Source organism: Ambystoma mexicanum, chromosome 2q, assembly GCF_040938575.1.
Source record: "Ambystoma mexicanum isolate Mex_15411 chromosome 2q, UKY_AmexF1_1, whole genome shotgun sequence".
Classification (NCBI taxonomy): Eukaryota; Metazoa; Chordata; class Amphibia; order Caudata; family Ambystomatidae; genus Ambystoma; species Ambystoma mexicanum.
This window is the reverse complement of record NC_090924.1, coordinates 1,364,600,768-1,364,626,724: the sequence shown is the minus strand read 5'-3', so window position 1 is coordinate 1,364,626,724 and position 25,957 is coordinate 1,364,600,768.

The following is a 25,957-nucleotide window of genomic DNA, read 5'->3' as shown; positions in this document are numbered from 1 at the left end:
GTTCAGGTCTCTCTTCACCAAACCTTGTAAGGAGTAAAAATTAGCTTTCCTTTTCAACACAACAGCAAACTTCCCTGTTGGCATATATGGTTCTCTGGTCTAGGCAGAGTTGTTGGATCGCATGATCAACCCATTACAGGTCATGCAACCAGGAACTTCCAGGTTTCCTTAAGTATTTCAATGTTTAGCCAAACAAGTGGTTTCTCGACTTAGAGTGCAGTGGTTTCTCAACTTAGACTCCAACTTAGCACTCGGAGTCTGTCATTCAATGTAGTTTCCTGTTTGCCTTCAGTTCATTATGTAATAATGCTATAGTTGTGCTGTTTCGTATCACTCAGTGTTCATAATGGATAGTCTTTTGTCTTTCATTTCACTTTGGCATTCAATAGGTGCAAGTTTTACATATCTCATTCAGTTCGGTATTCAATAAATGTATCTTGACTGGGTTTCATACAGTGTTCGATAAGTGCAACGTTGCGAGTTTCATTCAATATGATATTCAATAAGGGCAACTTGTCTTGTTTTATTCAATTCAGTATTTGATAAGTGCACCTTTGCTTGTTTCATTCAATTCGGCATTCAATAAAGGCAACGTAGCCTGTTTTGTTCAGTTCAATATTCAATAAACATAGGCTTACTTGTTTCATGCAGTTCACATTCAATTCAGTGTTCAATAAATGCAGCTTTGCCAGTTTCAGTTCATTTCAATATTCATTAATGTCAACTTTGCCCGTTTTCAGGGACCGCTATGTGATGCGCATTCCCTTGGAGCGCTCAAGTGTTTCTGGTGTCTGTGGCCCTTACCCGGATCGGCAGCTCCTGTCTGTGCAGCTTTCCCCCAGACGGGAAAGCCTGTTTGCTGGGTGCTGTATCCAGCACCTTCCGGCTCTGATGCCAAGCTTTGCCTCCGCTTCCTGACATCTTCTGCTGCCCGCCTTCCCTTTCTGGGAACCTCCTCCCTACAGAGTTCCTCCAGCAGGACTCCCGTATTCTGGAGTGGCATTTCAGTGTGAAGAGGGGGGCCCAGCCCACTCCCTGAGCATTGACATCTGTGGATCAGGCAGCAGAGACTGGACACAAGGCAAAGAGGCAGCGCGGGCACCCGGGCTAGTTTCAGAAGTAATCTTTATTGAGACATCAGATGTGGCAGCATTGAGCTCTTGAATCAGCTCATTTTTGTACTTTTCTCTGGCTGATGCAACTTCACATTTCATTACGCAATACATATGGATTGGCTTTTACATCCACAAGCAAACCCCTTATTTACCTGTGGTTGGCTGATATAATTTGGTTACGTGTAAACCTATGCCTTCCACAGCAACCTGACCAATACATTTGCACTTTCAGGTTTCAAAGGAATGCAGTGACTAAGGTGCATCCGACAATAATTTAAGAATCATCATACCAACCCCCTGAATCCGAGACAACTGTGTGATAAGGGTAAGCAAAGCAACTGGGGCACAAAATTTTGCAATGAATGTAACAACATAGAAGACGACAACACATCTCCTTAGATTATTTATATTTATTCCCCTCCCACCTTTTGTCTTATCTACAGTTGGGTGATTTTTTTGTGCAGAGATATACTCTCTTTTGTGACAGCATGACACGACACGCTGTGGCCCTGAAGAAAGTGGGTAAATGACCATAACACCACTGAAACCGGTAGGCCAGATATGGCCCTGGGCAACAAAACTGGGGCAACAGATGAAAGTAATTGTTTTTAAACACAATACTTTGCTACCAAATTGGATGACAAGGTTTCTTTGCTTAAGAACAAACACTGCACCCCAAATAAGTTGTGGGTACAAAGCGTTTTGTTATGAACACCAGTGGCGGTGATCACTTTTTTTAATAAATTGAAACGGAGCAATCCTCTACTTGTTATATACAAATTTATTTTAAGAAAAAGTGTGAATATACAGAGCAAAGAAAACAAATCAAGAATTTCATTTGCAAAGCAAACAGCACACGTTTTTAGTAAATGTTATTTCTCTAAAAACTAATGGTGATTAGATATGGTTAAGGGCTAGAATCCTCTCTCTTTATCCTCACCTAGATAAGCGGACCATCAGTGCCGATTAGGGATAGAACATCCACAAGGGTTTAGTTAGCTTGTTGGAGGGCAAGATAGACCTAGGCTACACATTTGGTAGACATATTATGAATTAACCTTTGAATTACAAACCTGTGATATTTGTTGTGTGATATATGGCTGATATAACTGCCACTCACCAAGTCCACATGACACAACTTGGCATGCCTCACTTGACTGGCATATAGGCTAATTAAATTTGTGTGAGATCCTACTGACCTTCATTATAAATCCATTGATGTCTTGAAAGAAGCCATCTTTATCAGACCACCAGAGTCTTTTTGGCAGGCTATACCATGCTTGTTCATCTCATGTGTTGCAAAGCAAACAGCTGTCTGCTCTAATTGCTACTTTCCCAGACCACTAACTGGCCTCCCCGATCCATCAATGTCAGAATTGCTGCCAAGAAATTCTAAATACATGCAGCAACTGCAGTGAACTATTCATGAACTGCTGTTAGAGAATTATTTAATTATCTTTTCATGACTATGGGTTTTTCCAACATCTTGTTTTCCAGCATCAATTTTAGAAAATACTTGAGCCTGGGCCTGAATACTCTGTACAGCTACCAATAGATGAGTTTAATATTTCTATTTTTATGCATAACTTTTTTCCTATTCAGTTTTCAGACTAGATTTTTGATATTCACAATATATGTGTAATACCTGAGATACCCTCAACTGCGTACGGCAGTCTGACCCAAAAAAACATATATTGCCCTAAAATGTGCCTTTTATCTTAAAAAGCGCTACAATTCTGATTTTTGCAATACTGGAACTATTGATCAACCTGACAAGTTGTTAGCATTCAGTTTGGGGGAGGGTGGGTCTAGCAAGTCTAGCACCTCTCTACAAGTGTCTCAGTGTCTTGCTTCTGCTTTTTCTTCCTGTTCTCCTGTTTCTCTCTGTGCCTCGCCGGTCCACTTCTTATACACCTGCAGTCCTGTAATGGGCTGCAGGTGTGCTCCATTAATTAAGACTGCCTGGTTTTGATTATAGGGACATGCCTGACCTTCCTTCATCTTCTACATTCCAGTTCCAGAGTGGTGAGAGTAAATGGTGTGAATTACTCTTGATTGCTTCTTGTTCATTTCAGTACTAAAGTGGGGAAATTGTGTAATGTTCCTAACTCTCAAGTATTTCTTCCTCATATCAGTACTGGAGTGTGAAGAGCGTGTAGTGTTTCTAACTCTTATTTGTTCTTTCATCATATCAGTACTATTAGATACCCCAATAGGGGAAAAGGGAAGAACTGACTTATAATGAAAGCTCGGGGAAAGGTTAGACACATTGTTATGAGGATATGGGGGATACTGTATTCTATCCCAATATACCTCATTCCCAATTCTACTTCTCCTCTTTCTCATATGTCAGGGTGAATAATATCTCCTGTTCTTCTGCTGGACAAGGGAGCATGGGGAACAATATCCCATAACTAACTCTGGGATACGTTTTTCTTCCTTAAATGGGAAATGTGGAATACCACGTCTCATATAAGTGCATCCCACATCCAATCCCAGGACCCTCTACCCACATGATCCTCCCTCGCTTGTCCAACCTCAGGGTTGGGACCCAAAAGTGATGGCCCTTCCCTGACAACCTGCATAGAGGATCTAAGGGGAGGAGATGTGAGAACGTCCTCAGGTTTCTCACAGTGCACAATGGTTATGAAAATAGCTTAGTGTGTTAAGTACTTGTTGCAGAGATCAGTTATCAGATCATTATATCAAATTCCAGAAAGGCCGACTGAGTCTTTCCTCTCTATGAGGTTGATATCCACACTTTGTCACCAGACAATAGAGTGATCCTGGACAAATCATCTTATCTCACTGTATAGTAGTGTGATATCTTCTATGAATAGGTTTGCCCTCTCACATGCTGGTGGCCTTGTTTAGCCCATTGCTTGCTGTATCTTTTCATGTAGGCCATTTGAGCGGCAGCAGGCCTATACAGAAGAAATATGGAGAAAGGTCACAGGTCTCTGGTGAGATGATTTTCAAGTATGCTTTTTTTGACACAACACAGTTTGCATTTTGAAAGATCATTCAGCACATCACGAATCACAATCTGCATGTCTGCACATATGGTGCATTTAATCTAATATACAACAGTAAAAATCTGATCAAACATGTTATGCTTACATCAACTCATTTTCTGATATTTGTCTAGTCCCATTGATGATGGAGAAAGTGAAGTTAAAATCATTCATCATTTGCATAACATTTGAAGGAAACAATGTGGTCAAGTTGAGAAGTTGCAGACTGGGCTCAGCCCCAGAATTTCACCTTAATCAAAGCATGTGATCTTGGGCAACTCATTTATTCTTAATGGCAAACCTGTTGAAAAACAGTCCCAAAATATTACAACATTTTCAGCCCATAAGAGTAATTCAGTTCTCAGGATAAACTCTGCCAAAAAAGCCTCACTCATTGTTTAACTAGCTGGGGTGTTGCTACGTGTATAACAAGCGGCCATTGATCTGTGGCAGAACACAAAGCAATGTGTTTCTTTGCTCACCAATGGCAACAGCAGTGGTTAACCACGGCCCTCTGCTAATCTTGGCCTGTGCTTGCATATACACACCTCCCTGGTAGCTTCTAATCTGTATCCACTTTCTAGGGTATGGTATGTGCACCTTTCTCGTTGCTTCCAATCTGTCTCCTGTAGCCACGCAGGAGCAGTTTTACATTGTGTGAGGATGCTATCCCGAGCTCTGTGCCCATGCTACACAAGGTTCTTGGGTATCACTGGTGTTATGTAATTGTATATCCAGCCCCTTCATTGCTAATCAAACAGGCACAGATGCAGGGATCTATTTGAACAATCTGTTGCAGAAATACTGTCATCTTTGCATTTCGAAAATATTGCACGCTTTTTCTTTTTACATTTGTGGCACGCTTTTTCTTTTTACATTTGTGGCACGCTTTTTCTTTTTACATTTGTGGCACGCTTTTTCTTTTTACATTTGTGGCACGCTTTTCATGTAATGCAAGCGGGGAACACCCTTGCAACCCACGAAGCCCATAATGCCGAACCAGGGGAGCGGGGGACACCCCCGTAACACTTGTTCGGCATTATGAGATTCGAAATGTGCCACTATGCCTAATGCGCACACAATGTGCATTTTGCATTTTTTACTCGTTATTTTCTGCCACTCCCCAGATGAGGATCTCAAATTATACAAACAATACCCATTTGTTCATAAAACTCTGGGGGGGGGGGCAGAGCGCGCTGCCATCCGCTAAGGTTAGAAGTTGCCTTTTAGACATAAACGGGTGTATGGTGCCAGTTTCTTGAACATCAACCCTGGCAAGGCAGAGGTGCCACGATGCCCCGCTAGTGTTCTATGTTTTGACCATCATCCTTTGGTAGTTGCCCTACACCGAGTCCTAGCTTAAGAAACACGGGAATACTGGGTGATTCCAGAATCTCTTGGTTTCCACGTTTCACACGTTCTTAAGAGTTGAGTTTCTCAACTATGGAACTTAACACATCAGTTGCCTTTTCTCCATAAAGTTATGGTCATCAGTGCTGCAGCACGCGTGGATTTCAACATTTCTATTTACCTGCGTCTTCTTGAAAGATTATTCTCGAGGCAGCAGATGGTGCAAAAATGCTGCAGCTGGAAAACGCCTCGTATGGTTTAGCTGTGCTTCGTTGGCTCCCGGTAAAAAAAAAACGCATTTTCTTCAAGTACTTATGCATTGTGAATAATGCTCTGTACGGCATTAAATCAAATACGTGTTTGGTTTGGACTGTGTAAAGAGCTATTCTCCAAAACTCGGCCTCTGTGTCCAGATGCTTACTTTAGAATACCAAAAATAAAGTAGATACATTGGTAGCCGTATATTCTCCTACCTTGTAGCACCAAAAATCAATAAGAAAAACGTGGATGGCTATTCCTTCTTCTACCTTGTAGTACCAAAAATAAATAAGAAAAGCATGGGTGGCTATTCTTTCTTCTACGTTGTAGTACCAAAAATAATTAAGAGAAACATGGGTGGCTATTCCTTCTCCTACCTTGTAGTACCAAAAATAAATAAGAGGGGAGGAGCCAAGATGGCGGACGGGCTGGACGGACCTCCATGAATGTTGAGGCCAAGTGTCACTACATACGCGAAAGGCTGATGAATTGGTCTGCAAGGCCCCGGTAGACCATCAGAGTCCTTTTATCACAACAGCAGAGCTGGCAAAAGACGTATGGCATAAGCGACATTAGCCCAAGTAGGAACTTGCAGTCGCCATTTTGGAGAAGGGATCGGAAGAAAGAAGGAAGCGACGGGAGCGAGGCTGGCATGAGCTGCCAAGTACCCATCCGAAGGGACGGCACTGACACACGATCAGCGGGTGCCGTGAAGGAGCGGGGGACAGCGGAAAAACTTAAGCGCCCGAATCGGAGTTGCAAGGAGCAGCGTTGGAGAACTGAGGGAAGGAGGTATGGGCGAGAACAGCCTGCCTCCCCAGGCCGTGTTCTGTGAGAGAGATCCCGATCATGAGACAATAGCACTGGTCACATTACACAGGCAGCGGATGCCGACCACATGGTCCTAGAAGCAAGTGAACAATTTGAGGGCACACAAGCAGTTCTCCTCAACATACACAGCAATGGTGGAGGCCACAAGCAAACGAGGCACGATCTCTGAGTATGGCTTGGAGCCCTGGGGGTAGAGGAATGCGGATACATCCTCTGCACAGATTCTCAAAGTAGACCCCAGAATCTACATTTGCTATGCGACATATTGAGGGCATGGCAGATGGTGCAGCGTGGCAGACAGAGGCGTTGCTAGGGGGGGCGAAGGGAGCTATAGCTCTGGGTCTTTTGGTTGTAGCCCGAATAGAAGCTCAGGTGCTACAACCAAAATGCTAGCTCGCCCCGAGTCCTGCCAGTCCCGACATTAGCTTAGCCCCGGATCTTTCCAGATCTAGCAACACCCATGGTGGCAGCAGCACATCTTGATTAATGTGAAGACACCAGGGTTGCACTGATGAGAGGTTTTTGCACACGAGTGAGCGAAGAGGGAGGAGCACAGTTCCCGGTGCTACGAGGGTAACATAGTCTATCACAAGGGCTAATCAGATAATAAAAGCAAGTAAAACCCCCACAAAAGCAGCAGAAAAACGGCACTGAAAGATTTATATGTCGAGCGACAGGGGGTGAACCCGCCGCTATGGCTTCCCCTCTAACGAGACCAGAGGACTCCAAATGTGAGGGGACCCCTGTGGCCTTTACTACGGAGGATCTGAAGACCTGTCTGCGAGGCCTGCAAGACAACCTTGCCTGGAAAATGTCAAACCTGAAAGAAGGTGCGGCCAAAGGCGTGGGTGGGCTTCGAAAAAAAATGGACACTCTGCGGTACAGGGTACAGCAAATGGAACAGACGCTCACAGAAGTAACAACACAAGCCCCCAAGCCTTCTGCTGAGAATGAGGAGCTTGGCCAGAGAGTGACGGACCTAGATGACAAATGCAAAGACCTAGGTCAAGAAGAGGCAACATTAGGTTCAAGTTTCTTCAAGAAGTCTCTGAAGCGGAACAGCTGGAGGACCTGCTGCGAGAGCACTTTGCCTTTTTGGATGCAGAGGACCCTCCTGAGCTGCTGTAATTGGTCAGAGCTCATAGGGTTGGTCCTTTCAGACCAGGAAAACAGAAATCGAGACCGAGGGACATTCTCTTTAAGCCACATTCCTTTGAGCAAAAGAAAAGATGCTACGTGAGGCTAGAGCAAAAGATCAAATAGACTTCAGAGGTTCGCAAATACAGTTATTGCAAGATGTTTCCAGCTCCACCCTGCAGAAAAGACTCCATCGCAAACCAATATCGGAAAGAATAAGGAAATACAAGGTGCGATACAGATGAGTGTTCCCGGCTGGCCTGCAGTTTGAGCGGAACAACCAGCAACACTTAATAAAAACTATTGAAGATGGTTGTCGTCTGCTTAATATGGACGTTCTTGAGATAAGTCAAGATAGAGATCTTGGCCCTAACAATACACTATGTTGATCAAGCTCGAAGGCGAAGTTCCCCCAAAAGCCGCAGAGACCGCAACGCTTCCTGAAATGAGGTCGCAGAAAAATTGAACTGTTGGTGAGGTCATGCAGATGAGCCAGGCTAAGAGATGACCCGTCTGAACGTCAGGCACCTGCCCTAGCGGCGGCATAAACGAACTGCACAAGAGAAGGTGTTATTTCGGGGTCTCCCAATCTGGCATTTCACAGCTTCGGCTTGGTTTGGGAGCCTGCCAAAAAAGAGTTAAAATGGAACGATCCACTTGTGGGGTCCCGAGGAGGGGAAGTAGATACTAGATCCCATTAGGATGGTTATATTATAAAGTTGGGGGGAGTACAAGAGGAAGAGAGAAGGAGCAAAGGGGAGTCTAGTGCTGTGGAAAGTTTTGGAATGGTATGCCATTAATAGGAAATGTTGCAAATCTCATCCTTAAATTTTACGTGCCTGTACTCCCCAGGCAAGATGGTGAGACTATTTCAACTGCTTAGAGATCAAAATACGGATATAGCCTTAATACCAGGGACACGCTTGCTTCAGAAGGACTGGTGACGCATGAGACATAGGTGCTTCATCATGCAGTGCTTTGTATCGGCTCCAGGGATGAGGGCGGGAGAGATGATAATATGCAAAAGTGGTTCGGGCCTAGTGGTAGAAGGCACCCGGACTGATCCTGAAAGCAGATTTATTATGGTAAATCGTAAGCTGGGCACTCAGCCCATGACCCTGGCTTCGATATATATGCTCCCAACACCCGTCATGTTGACTTTATGCTGGAAACCTCCCGACGATTAGCTCATTTTGCGAAGTGGGAGCTGATTATAAAGGGCGACATGAAGTGGTTCTCCTGCCTTGTTCAGATGTTTCATATTTGAATGTCCAGGCACCTGTTAACATCTTCCAATGACTAGAACATCGCGTTGTCTTGCCATTACTGATCTTCATCACTCCTTCATTCTTCGTCTTACTGTTATAAAGGGGGGATGTACATAAGTCCCAGTACTTGTTGTCTTACTGTTATTAAAGGGAGTGGGATATATGTAAGTCCCAGCACTTTTTAATACCCCCCAATGACTAGAACGCAGCGTGGGCTTTCCTGTTCCAGTAATCTTCTTTACTCCAGTCCTCTTCCTCGTCTTAGTTCTGTCACTCAAAGGGGGACATGAATGAATGTTATTATTGGCCATGACCGGATGTTCTACATCAATATTACAGATTGCCATACATAAATGGGGGAGGTGAAGGCGTTGTTAGGTCCTAATGAAATAGGCCGATATCATGTTTGACCTTGCGAGTCTATCCCATTCCCATGAGGGTTGTCTCCCCTCGTGTGGTCCGCCCTCATATAGCCTCCCACAGGGTCAGGATCAGGTAGCATCTGCTTTCCCTGGCCACGTGAGAAGAGATGTTCCTTGAGAAAGGAGTGATGGCATTGCTAGATTCGTCACAGCTTATAAAAATAATAACGTTGATGTAAAGTTGTCCATTCCTTGCTACCTTTTAGAGATTGCTGGAGAAATCCACACCTACATATTACCCTTCATGATTGCCTTTTGAACCACGGCTGAAAATCAATAGAACACACCTTACAAATGGATTGGGCTTCATTAGGGATCCAGCAGAACAATACCTGCAGGTCACCAACAAAGATGATATAACCTATGCCTTTTTGGGGAGGGGCAGACATTTTCATGAGACAAATCTTTGTGTTCAGAATTCCGTGTGCTAATACTGTTTTGTTAGCTGCATCCCACAGAGTCAGTCCCCTTGCTCACGTGCCATCTGAAATTGGCTTAGTGCCTCCCTTTAAGTGCACTGGTGTGTGGTGCAGCAGGCAGAGAATGGGTAGACTAGATGGGTCCTGTCAGCCTAGGGGCAGATCCCTTTTAGAGGACTGGGCCCTAAATCATACCTCCTGGGTGGTGACAAGGTCACACAGAGTAACCAGTGCTCAGTGGTAAGAACATGGGGCCTCATTAAGAGTATGGCGGTGTGGGTAGAAAGGGTGAGAAAGTGGCAGTATTTCAGTTACTGACACTTTCCTATCACATTACCCAACCGTTGTACTGAGAGTTTGGGGGGTAATGTGGATGATATGCCAAAATCCCATGGAGTTCCATGAACTAAAATAATTTGTAGTAATGCTGTGCCCCTGCCCGTGACCATGGGACCAAGTCGCAGTAACAGTAATCAATTTTGCCAGACACTCTGCAGATTTACCACTGTATTAAAGCCTAAATCATAACTTTCCCCATTGTTTCCTTTTCAATTTACAAAGACGCTATAGACAATGGTGATAGAAACATGTACCCATTGCATTGCAGTGTTTCACCGATATACATGGCTTCGTTAATTAATAAGCTGCTAGATTTATTAGAGGTGTCATGTGACATTCCAAAACATTACAGATTTTAATAATACATTTGCTAGCATTTCATCAACTAAAATTGAGTAATATGTCTGCATACTTGGTTGGCAATGCAACCATCAAGTATGGAAAGAGCCATTCAGCATTTAAGTTATTGAAAGCAGAACATAAACTGATAATTAAAGGACATTGTGCAGCACATTTTATCCACAAAACACTTGCCGCAGTCTAAACAACTTATCTGTGGATGTAGAAAACATATTTATGAACACAGGTCTCAATTCATGCAGAGTGCAGACAGGAGCTTCAAACATTCTTTGGATGGATGAGTTTGGATGGCATGGGTTGATGGGGCATGTGCCAACTCGCTGGCTGTCTTTTAAGGCTGCATTTGGAAGCAGGATGCAACATTGGCTTGCTGTTATCTCTATGCCCAATCTCTTGGCAAAGACTGCCCTCGGATGATTTGGAATGCTTCTAGTCATGCAGTGAATGAAAGTGATATATTTATATTGAAATTGTAGATATGTATGTTGTCCGTACATCTGTTTTTGAAGATACTGTAAAGAAGCGGAACGAAACAGCAACATCTGTGCTACTCTATTCTATGCTATGATGAAGGAGTTTCAAACGCTTTTAACGAAAGTCAAACGGACTGGATGGCGTGAAATGGTCAGCACTCAAAAAAGTGGCCTGTAATAAGCGAGATGGCGCAGTTAATTTAAAACTAGCATGCAGAGCACAATCCTGGATCTATAATTTGCAATCAGGTGAGTCTGGGCTTAATGAACAAGTGGATGGCAGACATTGGTATGTTCAGGCTTAATGAACAAGTGGATTGGCAGACATTGGTATGTTCCGAAACTTGATATGGGTCACACAAGTAAATTGTTTTCTTGTTCTTGAAATTTGGTAGATAACACACAGTCTAAAGAACTGATGTAGAGAAGTATTACATTGACACTGTGAAATGAATGTAAAATAGTTTAGTATTGGTTAAGAATTGGCATTTATATGCAATAGTGCAGCTACATTTGTAACTAGTTTTTAGGCTTGGCTAAGGAGAGGCAGGGTATTGTCTACCTGGAAGATGGTGGCTGGAAGTAAAATTGCCCATCTAGTTGTCATTAGTTGTCTTTATTATCTCTTAAATGTAAAAAGAACACCAGTTCATGATGCATTCACACTAAGGTGAACATATCTTTATACATCTATATATATTATATATATATTTATATATATTTTGTAATAATGTATATCTAAGATGGCGACAGGAATTGAAATGATCCTTCTTGAGCTTATCAGGTGACAGATTATTTTTATTCATCACAAAGAGTAGGTTTATTGTCTATTATTAATCACTTGATAGTAGTTATGTATGGAACAGTTGCTAAACTTGAGTGCACAACATCACAACTGAACTTAAATAGTGGTCATAGATGTTGATCCCTTAGAAAGAGGGAAGGTGTTATCCATTAAAGACATTAACAACTTACAGGCTATGATCGATACAAGTACACTAGAAAGATCTTCTTAGTCTTCTTTGTTTATGATTATGATCTCAGTCTTCCTTGTTTATGATTTACTCTATAGGTTGCATCCATTGCGACAAGAGCAACACTTGGTGACTTATTGGTGGAAACAACAGTTTCCTGGTATCGTGAATAGTGTTAAGCCAAGATCTTTAAATAAAAGACACAGTTAATATTAAATGGATTTCCCGGCATTCTGAGTCATAATACTGTGTGTGAAGAACCTGAAGGTGTCTCACCTACTAGTCCTCATGATCTGTCATCCAGGTGGCCAGCACACCGCCATATCTTTTGAATCCAGTTCCTGGGGGTGGACCAGTGTGGGAGGATCACCTGGATGAGGGGTCTTCGCGGAGTGGAAGTGGGACACTGTAGGGTGAGATGCAGTATCCCCTTCCTTGTAATACTTTTTCCCCATCCTAACAGGTAGGATGCCTAGGCACTCAACCCCCGGCCCATTTCCCGACGCAAACACTTTCTCACAGACATTTCAGAGGGAACAACAATGGACTAACACCAGAGCCGTATACCTGACATGTCCCAACACCATGGTCAGGCGAGGTCAGGCAATTACAGATCATTACACACTCCTGACTTCCATCACACTTCCCCACATGGATAAAATGCGGCGCACAAAATAAAATTCTGAGCAAGGCAAAATACACAAGGAAACAGCAGTTCCACAATGGCAGTTTAATACAAGGAGAAAGATGACGAGACCAGAGGAGGCTGCAAGGAGAGTAACACCATTGACCTGTAAAGACTGTTACTTTCGTGAACCTTGGAAAGTAAGAAACCCAAGACCAGGAACTTGGCTGGTCAAACCTTCACAGTGTGTCGGAGGTACCCGGGGCTCTTCTGTGTCGATAACCAAAGCGGGGAGGAGTGATTGCCGCTGTGGTATTGTCCTTGGCTGCTACATCAAAGCGGCATCAGAAAAGCACAGGTGGTGAGCCGGAGAAACTGATACCAAACCAGCTTGTGTTTTAAACCAAGGTTGCAAGTGGCAACATTGTATAAAGAGACCGTGTATGAGGCGTCTGGGATGAGCAACGCAAATACAATTTGAAGCCAAATGAAATAGTTGAACTTTGTAATTGAACTTTGGCAGGCCATGAAAATATACCACACACATAGTGATCCGGCACCACTTGAGGGCTCATTCGGAAGTCTCTGGTAGGTGTCCATCTGATGCTAAATGTGCGAGAAAGAAAATTGAGATTGAAGTGGTCATGCAATGGGTCAAGCTAAACCCTGTGCACATTTGAAAGTCTTCGATAGTTTAATGTATGTCACAATTGGTCCGGGCCCGGCTCAGGGAGACTAATTGAACCAAGGAAAGGTATCTGAGACAAATAACCCTCTGAACCTTATTTTGAAAGGGATCTGACAGAAGAGGGGGATCCAAGATTGACCTTTTGTTTTGAAAAGGATCTGAGCCCGGCTGAGGGGGGTCAGTGGGTGAACACCAAAATTGAATACTGAAGAAAACGTGTGCATGTTGTTTCTGATACAGTAGGACCTCTACATCAAGAGACTTGAGAGAAGTAAAAAGACTTGGACACAGAAGGTCCTGAACTGGTAAAAATTGACCTGTATCCTTGTACCACAGAAACCAGAGTGTGCTTTGCTCGAGTGGGCCGCCTTACCCAGTACTGAAAACATGGGGAAGGGAGACCAACGGCCGAAGCATCCTGACATTGTGAACACTTCTTTCTTTTTCATGAACATTACCCCACATTATTTGTAAATTAGTGGTAAGGATTGGCAATATTTATTTTTAGTATAGGCCCTTTTATTTTGAAAAGACTCGGAGTGCATTGTTATTATTTGATGTTCGTAGCTTGCCTCCATCGGTAGATTTAGGTTTAGATGGGCGTTTATCACACCCTTGTGCAAGTTCAATAAGCACCCTGTGGTCACTTGTGTCTGCCTTACTGTTGATACCATGCCTTCCTTACATGTGTCTGCACTGTTAGTACTACGTTGTTCGATACATTTTTGTCATTTTTCTTCTATAGCAGTGTAGCAATGTGCTTGTCCTTATCAAGAGAAGATAACAAATATTGTAGATATTCATTGAAACAAGTCGAGTGCAGCACAGAATGAATTATTAAGGGCGGCGCATTCATCACCTTCAGGTGACACATAAGGATGTATTTATGTGGATAGAGGATTTGAAGAGACAGGGGGCAAGTGGGCTCCCGAAGAACTATATCAAAATATAAATTGTCTAGAACGGTTAGATGGGTCTTTTACAATCAACACTTTTACAAAGGGCAGAACAAACTTCTGCATTCTCCTAAAGATGGACAACATATCAGCCGTATGATACATAAACCACCTGGGAGGGACCAATACAGGCTGCTATCGGAGCTGACCAAGGATTTCTGGCACTATCGCCTAAATTAGGGAATTTCAGTGACATTTGAGTTCTGCCGTGGTCTCTCAACATGGTAGCGGACTGGAAATCCTGCTGTCTGACAGTCTTCAGCAACTGGAAACTCAACAAGGGAGTATTCCGGCACCTAGATCAGCTTTGGCGACCAATTCACACGGACCTGTTCCCGTCCAGGCTGAACGCACAGACGGGCAGCTTCTTTAGTTGGAGGCTAGACTCAGCCACTCTAGAGAAAGATGCGTTTCTACAAAACTGAGGCAGAGGAGTGCACTATGCATTTCCGCCATTCATGATGTTGAGCAGAGTACTGGTGAATGTTCGCAGGGAGAGGTCGACGATAGCGATCGTGGCACCCATGTGGAAATCGCAAGCGTGGTTTCCAGCTCTGAAGGAACTTTCCTCGTATATCCTGCAGACTCCCCCATCAGACACCCACATACCCGGGGACACAGCTAGGTTAGGATATGCTCCCAATGATAGCTTGCAAGGTGTCGGGTGAAGATGGGCGATGGCAGGCATTTCGAGACATGCTGCCCAGCTTATCTCAGACTCATCGACCACTTCCACCCGCAGGAGCTATAACGCAGTATGGTGTAAGTGGGAGCGGTGGTGCGAACAGCAAGGTGTTCCTCCCAATTTCTGGACCCTGTAGTTCCCGTTCTGAATTTCCTGGCTTCTCTTTTGGAAGGCAGCAAGACAACCACGGTAGTCGGAGTGTATAGATCGGCCATATCAGCGGGACATTCAGCGGTAGATTGCATGCCCGTGGGAGACCACTCAGAGGTGGTTAGGCTCATGAACGGGCGTTGTGTCAAGTTCCTCCGACCCGACGTACACACCCCTTTGGGACGTGAACATTGTTTTCTGTCCGATTTGCCAGTGAACAGACACCTCTCGATGACACAGCTATCAGGGAAGTTAGCAATGTTGCTGTGCCTAGTGTCATGCAGGAGAGTCTCAGACATCAAGGTGCTAGAGATTGATACGATGTTATATGGGCCGGGTGGTGTGTTCACTTTAACGAAGAGGACCAAGACCAATTCCTCTTCCATTTCTTTTCCTTATCTAAAAAGACAGCCACAGCTGTGTGTGGCGGCTTGCTTTCACTAGTACGAGGCCAGGACAGCTGGGGTTCGTCCTGCAGAAGCGACTCAGTTGCTCATCTCTCACACGAGACCTTACAAGGTGGTGGCATCAGCTACGATTGCCAGGTGGGTCTGCAAGGTCATTCAGCAAGCAGGGGTCGATTTGGCCAGATTCGGAGCTCACTCTGTGAGGGGAGCAATGGCACCCAAAGCCTTCTCGGCAGGGGTAGCACTTATAGATATCTTGTGGGCTGCTGATTGGTCGAGCGATAATGCTTTTAAGATGTTTTACTTCAAGCCAGTCCCATCAGTGGCTGAGCAGTGGTGCATAGCTTTGAACAAGCATAATTCTTGCCTCAGAAGATTACATAGGCTTACAGCAATGGGAGTCTTGATTCTATTAAAGACACAGAGGCGGGTATTGTTTTCTCATCTGGCGCATGCACTGTGTTGTGATGTTATGCTAACACTGTGCCTTGGCAGCAGATGACCAGAAGAACGGCTGAGGAGGGCCAAGGGCGGTTGACTAGAGAGTAAACAGAGTTTGTGGAGCAAGGAACTTGTTTACGGACTTGAGTGGGAACCCGAGGCATCCTATCAGGGTCGCAGGTTACTTGGAGTGCGTTTTTACAGTTACATTATGTGGGTTGCAGTTCAGAGCATCCAAAGAAGAGGAGTAGTTACAGACAGGAAGTAGCTAAGGGCTACAAGGACAGGAAGTGAGGACTACAAGAGAGTGACCGAAGTGTGGGAAATGTACTTTTCACATAAAATAGAAAGGAAGTGTGGTTATTTTTCTGATTTAAGCTGAAACTGCTGAAGAGTAGAATTAAAGAGGTTGATGCATAATGCTCACCTCTGTGTCTTTAATAGAATCAAGGCTCCCAGTGCTGTAAGCCTGGGTAATCTTCATTATACATCAGTTTCGGATTTGTTTTACCACCATTATTGCTGTAAAAAGGCATGAGCAAAGTATGGCCACATATAAAATACCCTAAATCTCACGAGGCCATACGTGTTAGAAAATCTACACGACACCTAAAACCAAGAGAGAAAAATGAAATTCTTCTTACTGGCTGCACAAATGTAGCAACCTAGATCTGCTGGCCTTACTAAAAGCATTGTCAGAACCTAGAAAAATGTACATTTATAAATCAGCTGCCATAGGGAATACAAATATGATATGGTATGCTATTATAGTTTATTTATACAATGTGTTTCAAAGCGCTTCAAGGCAAGGGAGGGAACAAGTGAAAATACAATTACATTCTTACAGGCCATGAACAGTAAGGGTGTGAAATTAACTATCGTACTCGGCCTGACGACATTTCAGATAGTGCAAGAGTTAGACATAGATAAGGAAGGGAGGGGGAGAGTGGGAAGGAAATGGAAACAGACATGCGACTAACGTACTAGGCCTGATGACTTTTCTGGTACTGCCGTAGAAAAACAAGACGTGAGGGAGAGGGGTGCAGAAGGTAGGGGAGGAACAAAACAAGAGGCTATCATACTAGGCTTGACAACATTTCAGATAGCGCTGGAGGGGGGAACAAGTAAGGGAAGGGCAGATATGACAGACGAGGTTGCTATCATACTAGGTCCAGGGACAATAGAGTAAGTGCATAGAAGAAAGAAAGGGGAGGAGGGGCGGAGATAGGAAAATGGAGAAAGGGAGAGGAGGAGAGAACAGAGAGTAAGCTGTCAAAAAGAGTGGAGAAGCAAGAGGGGAGAGTGAATACAATTGCAGAAGTCAGTAGTAACACATAATGTGTTGCAAGCCAGGATACAAGATGAAGACGGGAACAGCATGATTCAGGGCCACCATGAGTACAGGATGCAAAGGAAGTCCAGCATGAGATTTGAGAAAGGGTGACGCACCGGGAATCAATGAAGTCCATGAAAGTCAAATCCAGCATTGGCCACAAGACGGCGATGGTGAAACCGGAATTTATCAGGACAGACCCCTGCAGAAGTAGGCTAGAGGGCGGGGGAGCAGGGTAGAACAATCAATGGCCAACACAGGCTCCCCGCGTGTCTCATTACTTCTTAAAACATTTATGTGTGATTTATAAATTGTATTTTCATTTCCAGCGGCTGAATAAGTAAATGTGCAGTCTTGGTTGGACATCTGGGGATGCCTAGCTGCAAATGTCTGCACAGGTAGCGGCGGCCCAGCAAGTTGTAAAAACTGTGTTTTTATACCAGTTCATTACTGCTCTAGGTTTCTGCTTTTCTTTCCACATCCCTCACCTACATGAACACAACTGTATGAAGCCATGTTGCTTCCGATCCGACAAAAAGGGCTAGGTCCTGGCTTTATGGCATACTGGATTTGGGAGGTGGGGTTTGGGTCGCGGAGGGGTAGTATGAATATGTGGCGGAGCAAGTTGTCGAAGTGAGCGGGAACGGTCAGGAGCGGCGTTCCACTACTTTTATTTTTTACTGTTAATAGTTCCACTACTTCTTTCGCACTTCTCCACTTTAACACCCAATAGCAGGTCCAGGGAAGATTAGATCTGTTTCAACTCAATAGGCTGTCAACCAGCATGGCTGCAACCCTTGAAAAACGTGTTGCACATCGCTCCCTTCCTGCCTCCTCTGTCCCCTGCCAGGTTCACAGCTCCACTACCTTTTTCGAAACACTTCTACCACTGGGTGGAGCAAAGTTTGGGAAATCTTGGCACTGGAAAAAATACCAGCTTTGATTGAGACTAGCTTTCAAAAATACATACAGACATGGTCCCCATTTCTAGAATATTTTGCAGCCCATCCCTCACATGTGTTCCTACAATCTTTGTATGCTTATTTCCCTTGGGACTATTGCTGGACAGAGGACTTGAAATAATCACACTTTTCTCGGGAGGATAGCTCAGGGGCAAAGTGCTTGCCTTGGAAGCAAGACGACACAGAGCACCACAAGTTCGATCCCCGGGTCCGCACTTAGATACCTCTTGGCATTAAGCACGCTATAAATAACCTATCATATCATATCATATATCAAACAAATATTTTTGAAAAATGGTGAATTAGTTTATGCTGATAAATAGCTGTGAACATGTAACTCTTTTACATTACGACGCCATAACGGTGACACATGAACTTCACCTGCCATCTTCCCACTTGGGTTCTTGTTCTTTTACGTTGCCCTACTTTGAAAAAATCTTTCACAGATACAAAAGGATAATAATAATGTATTATAATAAGGCACGGCTGTAGTCTACTATACGCAGTTAGGCACTGTGAGAGGTTTTTAAGGAAGGCAGTAAACATATTGGTCTGTCTTTACTGATAGACCCCGAATCATATTCAATATTGACTTTCCTGGCTGAAGCTCAACTCCCGAAATGTATTGTCCCTCAGGGTTCTTTCCATTGCAGCTGATATTTAACATTACCATAGGGCCTATTTACTTTCGCATTAGACTCTCCAGGTTTAGCATTTCCTGAAAAGCAGGCTATGCCCAAATATTTGCCAGACTGCACACAGAAAATAAATCTACAGCCCAGAACATGTATCAACTAATTGAAACAAAACTACACTGGATGCAAGCACATAAACAAATGAACAGAGGTGTAATTTGGCCAAAATATGTAGCCCTTAATTTATGCTTCTCTTGAGCCTTTAATCTGTAAATTCAATTTATAGTTTTAGCACCTGCTAGAAGCAGGTGTATTCCACAGGAATCCATTGTAAATGTTGTCTGAAAAGTGTAATTTGCAGACAGTATTTAAATTTTTCACAAAAGTAGACTAAAAGAAAAGAGTAAAGATGGTTTTGCCAGTATTTAGTCCTTCCTTTGTCACTCCATGTTGTGAAAGTTATAAAAAGTGCATGCAGGGGGCAACACAGCACATTAGGATCTCTTCTCCGTTCTACAAAGAATGGTGAAGGTAAAAAAAAAAACATTGATGAAAAAGTACATTAATATACATAGAACGCAAGGATTTGCTTCTGGAATGGCAAACACTTTTAATGGTACTAAAAATTATCTGATATGGAGAAAGCGCAAATTGATGTATAGAAAGTGCTATAATGCCACAAATTCTTCCTTGGCATGTAAAGACCAATGTTGTGATGTGTAGGATGACAAAAATGTGGAATTTGTTAGTTATGCCTTAGTAAAAAATACAACTATGATTTAGAAAAATGTACTTTCAATACTTAGGAATCCTCAATGGGCCCAGTTGTTTGACTGTCCATCCTCCTAGGCCTAGAGGACTGTCAGCTCATGTGGTATATTATGAAACTTTTATCAAAGAACCACGTTAATCGTAGACAAAATATGTTTTACGGATAGAAAGTTCACAGCCTGATATTTAATGGAAGGATTGTGTAAATTGAAAACGATACGTTGTTGAGCATGTTGGGCATAGATCAAAAGAAATAGTTCAATGGTTTGTTAACAACTTGCTAGCCGAAAATGTTAGACAGTTTAGGTAGATTGGTGCAAATATAAGATATGAGAGAGGAAGCACTTGGTGCAGGAGTGGCATGTGATGCCGAGTGACTCAAATGAGGTACACGTCACCACTAACGGGATCCTCACCGTTGAGCATCAATCGAGTATCTTACTCAAAATTAGCTCATGATCTACTTGCATGACCCAGGATAAGCATGTCATCAATACAGGCAGTTTTGCAGGTAGTTATTTATTTACTAAGGTGTTAGAATGCCCTGCATGCAAAACTGCTTCAGAGTAGCAAGAAGAAAAGGGGAGCAAGAAAGAGAGGAAAGAGGGATGAGAAGGAGATGGAGATCAATCGCTGATTACTGAGCAGAGATTTTTAGGGAAATATACAAAAATGTTGCCCTCATTTGTACGCCCACCACAGTCACTGTGACTTTGGGGGTGTACAAAATACTGACTCCCATTACTGCGCTCAAGCAGAGTAGAGGTTGCTCTCCTTGGGGGCAGTAACGGGAGTCGGGGGTTGCGGGGGTGTCCCGCGCTTACCATTGTGGTAAGCGGGGGACAAGAAAGTTCAAAAACACATTTTTTTAAAGCACCCTGCGACATCATCTCCGACCCACACAAGGGAGGAACCGATGCCACAGGGATAGCGGAGAGTCGGCGGTGCACACAGAAGTGTGCCACCGTAAAGGTAAGTGGGGTGGGGGGTCGAGTAGCGGTTATGCAGGATGGGGGATGTGGGTAAAATGATCTATTTGATCACAGCGCTGCATGGTATTTGGCGTTGACATTTTCATCTGCGCAGTTACGGGCGGGACAGTCATCACATAGATTCGTTTTAGTAGAAGTTTCAGAAAGAATGGTGCGATAAAGCTTTTTTTAGCTTTTTTTGTGTTAGTCTGTTATTCAAATGGTAGACCAACCGGTAAAGGGGATGTCCCCTAACACGAGCCAGGAGTAGCCGCTACACCAGTGATGAGTTTGATACATGTGGATGAAATATAGTAGGGATTTTTCAGTTAGGAACTGAGACAGCCATTGGGGCGCTGTGTGGCTAATGGCATATATTGTATGTTGACAGAACCGCATATGACAGATGTGATATGGTGGTAATTAAAAAAGCATTACGGCAATACTGAAGTTATATTTTACCAGGGTAATAGAGGCAACATCACTTAAGGTAAGGAAACATTAAATTGAGTCTTTGATTACATCAATGAACTTGCTGCAGTGATATTAGCCAGTAGAATTATGGTTTGGATGGAATTATATTAAATTACTCTTGTACTTTACTCGATAGAACTGATCAATTCAACCTTGAGAAGGATAATTTCTTTACTTTTAAGAAAAATTGAATTTTCTCAAACACATGTTTCCGGTTGTGAACGGAGGATAGCACAGGGACAACTTGCTGGTCTTGGAAGCAAGACCACGCAGAGCCACAGAGGTTTGAATCACAGATCCGAGCTTGGAAACCAAACTCAGGTACGGTTTTAGGCACGTTAGAAAAAAACAATTAATACAATAAATAAGACAATTCTACCAATTTCAAGGTGTGAAGATTTGTGATACTTAAGTTTATATTTGTTGTGTGATTTAATCATAAGGCAGCCGAATTGGTACCTAAATAAATAGGTGGGTACCTATTTTAAGTAGAACGTTGTTTTTAAGGGCTGTGGCGTATACAAGCAATGTTATAAGATATCAACCAATGATAATAAAGGTTGAAAATGCTTTGTGGAAACATGAAAGTGTGCACTAAACCAGTAAGAAGGTGTTGTGTTGGATAACATAAAATTTGTTATTTGTAATAGAAATTCAAGAGTTGGCAACATTGTCTGAGATGGTGGATATAGACTATATGCTCAACATATGCTGCATATAGCAACATTAATTATGTTTATTAAGCGTTTTGTAATTTGGAAGACTGAATTTCATTTTCATCTTTATTTTTTGTAAAGATTTCCTACATTATGACTTTTCCTTGAAGTCTTCAATGAAAGAGTGGATTATATTTTGTGATAACACAATTTAATACGAATATGTGTTACGTTCACAGATACTAGCATCACTATAAATGAATCCCCGAAGAAGGGTCGCATGCTCGAAACACGTGTTTGTTTAGATGTGTTTTGAGATGTTTAAGATTCACTTTTGATTAATGAGATTTACATGTTCAGATATGATTTGAGATGGTTACTATTCATTGTTAGAAAGGTTGAGAGATTAGTTTGATAATAATTGACTGTAAACAAAATAATAAAATTGCCTTTTTTCTCTTTTAACTTTAAGCTTCTATGCTATCTGTACATACAATTTGAATTGGTCTCTTTAAAGAAATTGCATAGCATATATATCTGGACATGGCACAGTACTAAAATTCCAAAAGGTTCAAGGTTTGCATTAGCATTTTATGACTTACTCGTTTCTAAATGAACTTACTGCACCTAACCAAACCCTTCAATTTAAAGTGGTTATGTCAGTCACTTGTGTATGAGCGTGATATAAATTAAATATCATATCAGTCAGGGACGTAGTGAGATATGATGTTCATCAGCCTACACCAACTATGCCGACTACACGTAGGTCCTCCTCCCCCACTCTGGCACCTACGACTCAGACGCTAAAGCACAAGACACTGTCTACTCCACCATCCAGGCCTGGATGGCGGCCAAACGGCCTCTGCCTAAACGGAGACAAAACCGAAATCCTTCTAGTTGTTCCGAAGGAAACCCTCAATAAACTCAACAGTCAGTACTCCTCCTTCATTGTCGACAACACTCAGATTCCTGTCTCAACCTCCATTAAGACACTTGGTGTATACCTTGACTCCACACTCTCCATATCACGCCAAGTGAACGTGATAGCTTCCTCAGCAGCTTACTCAACCAAGCTGATCAATGCAGTCAAACCATTCCTATCTACCCAGAACTCTCTCTCCATTGCCAGAGCCACTATAGGGTCAAAACTAGATTACTGCAACTTCCTACTAGCAGGCACTGCAGCAAAAAATGAAAACAGACTTCAAATTATTCAAAATAACGCTCTCCACACGGCCCTCAACATACCCAAGAGGGAACACATCTCAGCTGCTAGACGCGCCGCACACTGGCTCCCCGTCAAAGAACGCATCCTCTTCAAGACACTTGCCATCACACACACGTGCCTCACTCACCTTGCCCCTTCATATCTATCTGAGAAACTAGTCAGAGCTGGCACCTCCAGGCCCACTAGAGCACACTAGCCCAACCAACTCTACACCCCGCTGGCTAAGCGCACCAAGGCTGGCAGGGCCCTTCATCACCTCTAGACAATGGAACGCCCTGCCACCTGCACTTTGGAATGAACCCTCTCATACTGCCTTCCGCAAAGCCTTGAAAACAAGGCTGTTCACCTAAACGACACACACAAACCAGCACCACCTGCTAGCTCGTACTGTAGGCTGCAATATGATATGTCTGTGCATTCTTCCGTAACTAATTAAGCCTCCTTGTAACAGTGCAGCGATGCCTAAGGGCTACTTTGAGCGCTTATAAATGTAGAAAATAAATAAAATAATTCAAGCATTTAGGTATAAGATTTCAGATGGGTCTTTTTGTAATACACAAGAACTTGAAGAATATTTGGTACTTCGCTAGGAGCTAGTGAATGGCTTTCTGAACTGGTAGTATATGCACACATTTCTTGTTCTTTTACATTGCTCTACCTTGAAAAGAATTTCACAGATAAAGAATTATAATAATAATGTATAATAATAAGGCACAGCTGCAGCCTAGTATACGCAGTTAGGCACTGTAAGAGGTTTTTAGGGAAGGCAGTAAACATAGTGGTCTGTCTTTACCGACAGACCTAAATCGTATTCAATATTGACTTTCCTGGCTAAAGCTCAACTCCCAAAATGTAGTGTCCCGCAGGGTTCTTTCCATTTCAGCTGATATTTAACATTACCATAGGGCCTATTTACTTTCACATTAGACCTTCTGGGTTTAGCTTTTCCTGAAAAGCAGGCTATGCCCAAATATTTGCCAGACTGCACACAGAAAATAAATCTACAGCCCAGTACATGTATCAACTAATTGAGGCAAAACTACACTGGATGTAAGCACATAAACAGGTGGCACCTGGTAGAAGCAGGTGTATTCCACAGGAATCCATTGTAAATGTTGTCTGCAATTTGCAGACAGTATTTACATTTTTCACATTTTTCACAAAAGTAGACTAAAAGAAAAGAGTAAAGATGATTTTGCCAGTATTTAGTCTTTCCTTTGTCACTCCATGTTGTGAAAGTTATAAAAAGTGCATGCAGGAGGCAACACAGCACATTAGGATCTCTTCTCGGTTCTACAAAGAATGGTGAAGGTAAAAAAAGCATTGATGAAAAAGTACATTAATATACATAGAACGCAAGGATTTGCTTCTGGAATGGCAAACACTTTTAATTGTACTAAAAATCCTCTGAAATGGAGAAAGCGCAAATTGATGTGACAAATAGAAGGTGCTATGATGCCTCAAATTCAAAACTTTCTAAACTGGTAGTATATGCACCCATTTCCTGGTGCCCATTACCAAGAGGGCTGCAACATTCTATATTGACTGAAGTAGTTTGCTTAGCATCTTTGGGGCACCAAGGACGACACTGTGGCAGAAGTCAAGAAGGGGAAGGGTCAGAGCTGATGAGATCACTCTTATGTGGATTGTCGCCGTGTGGCAAAATATGTATTTGAAAATTGGCCTTTTTTTACAAATATTTTTCAAATATATGTACTAACATACAAGCACTTTTACATCCTTAGAGAAAGAGCACATTACCAAGAGGGCTGCAAAATTCTATATTGAGTGAAGTTGTTTGCTTAGCATCTTTGGGGCACCAAGGACGACACTGTTGCAGTAGTCAAGAAAGGAAAGGGTCAGAGCCCTGGTGAGATCACTCTTATGTGGATTGTCTCAGTATGGCAAAAAAATGTGACTTATTTTACAAATATTTTTCAAATATATGTATGATATGATATGTTGATATAGCATTTAAAACGTGCCTATACACAAGAGTTTCAAGGCGCAACGAGGCAACGGAGGGGGAACAAGGGAAGACAGAACAACAATCCTACTAGGCTAGGTATCATTCAGATCGCGCAAGTGCATGGGGAGGGGGACAAGGGAAAAGTTTGTGGGGAAGGGAGAGGGGAAAGTGCAGTACATGGGATAGTAGAATAAATAAGATAAATAAAAACGGCCACTGGGGGCAAGTGCAGACATAAGTGCTGGTAGCGCGACTGTAGGGATGCAGAAAAACAGTCGCCGGGTGAAGGGGTTGCCAGGGAGGCAGTTCAGGTGGGCATCTGGCGGGGCCTGGACCCGAGAAGCAGAAAGGGTGGCCAGGTAACCAGTGCTATTTCTTCCAGGAATTTAGCAGGGGAGAGAAAGCAGAGGCAAAGAGGAAGGTTTTGAGGTGCTTCCGGAACCGGAGATGGTTCTCCTCAAATTTCAGGAAGGCTGTTCCAGAGGGAGGCCCCTGCCGAAGAGAGAGATCTACCCCCAACTCGTTGCTTGGAAAAGCGACTGACCCTGAGGGAGTTGGATGCGGATGAGCGAAGAGCTCGAGAAGAAAGATATTTAGGAAGAGAGAGTTGAAGGTATTTCGGCCCCAAGCCCCAGAAGGCCTTGTGGACAATGCAGAGGGTTTTGGACTTAATCCTCGCAGCCACTGGGAGCCACTGAAGAGATGTCAGTCCTGGAGAGATGCAATCCCTGGGCTTGAGGCCAAGGACAAGTCTCGCAGTCCTGTTCTGGATAAGTTGTAGAGGGCGGAGAGTAGAGGCAGGCAGATCTAGATAAAGGCTGTTACAATAGTCCAGCATAGAGAGAACCAGGGCTCTGGAGACAGTGAGCTTTTGGGGGAAGGAGAGGAAAGGAAGGATACTTCTGAGAAGGTGCAGCTGGTAGTGTGACTTCTTAGAGATGTCAGAGATGTGAGAAGAGAAGGAGAGTGTGGAGTCGAAAATTACTTTGAGGTTTTTAGCCTTGCAGGTGGGAGCAGGAAGAGGGCCAAGAGAGGCCGGCCAGAGA